This window comes from Penaeus monodon, chromosome 31 (genome assembly GCF_015228065.2).
Source record: "Penaeus monodon isolate SGIC_2016 chromosome 31, NSTDA_Pmon_1, whole genome shotgun sequence".
Taxonomy (NCBI): Eukaryota; Metazoa; Arthropoda; class Malacostraca; order Decapoda; family Penaeidae; genus Penaeus; species Penaeus monodon.
In genome coordinates, this window is record NC_051416.1 from 29,946,749 (window position 1) to 29,947,098 (window position 350).

Below are 350 nucleotides of genomic sequence, written 5' to 3' on the forward strand. Positions count from 1 at the left end.
TTGTCCTGATGAATTAATGTTTTCTACAGAACCAGCTCAACTTAATGATCTTTTTGTGACGCAGAGGTGATAAATAGTCTCCTTTATAGCATGCTCCATCTCTATCGTATTTATTACTCTTGATCCTTTTGTATTATGTTCTTGCTGTTTTTCATTGTTGGTTGTTTTTTATTGCAATTGAATATGAAATCCAGTAAAAAATCGAAATCGTTGTCTCATATTTCAATGAACTTCCTGAGCGCATAATGGCTTTTCGTGCAAATTGATCAACACGGTAAAAGGTAAAGAATTTCGTCATTCAAGTTGTTGGGAGGAAATGCTTAGAGATCGTCATGACCCACAACAAAGGG

At 35.1% G+C, this 350-nt stretch overlaps 1 protein-coding gene across 1 annotated transcript in view; it reads right to left on the bottom strand.

The window, feature by feature from the left end:
- Positions 1–350, bottom strand: part of LOC119592948 — a gene marked incomplete in the record, with an annotated part of 16,897 nt that overhangs the window by 3,589 nt on the left and 12,958 nt on the right.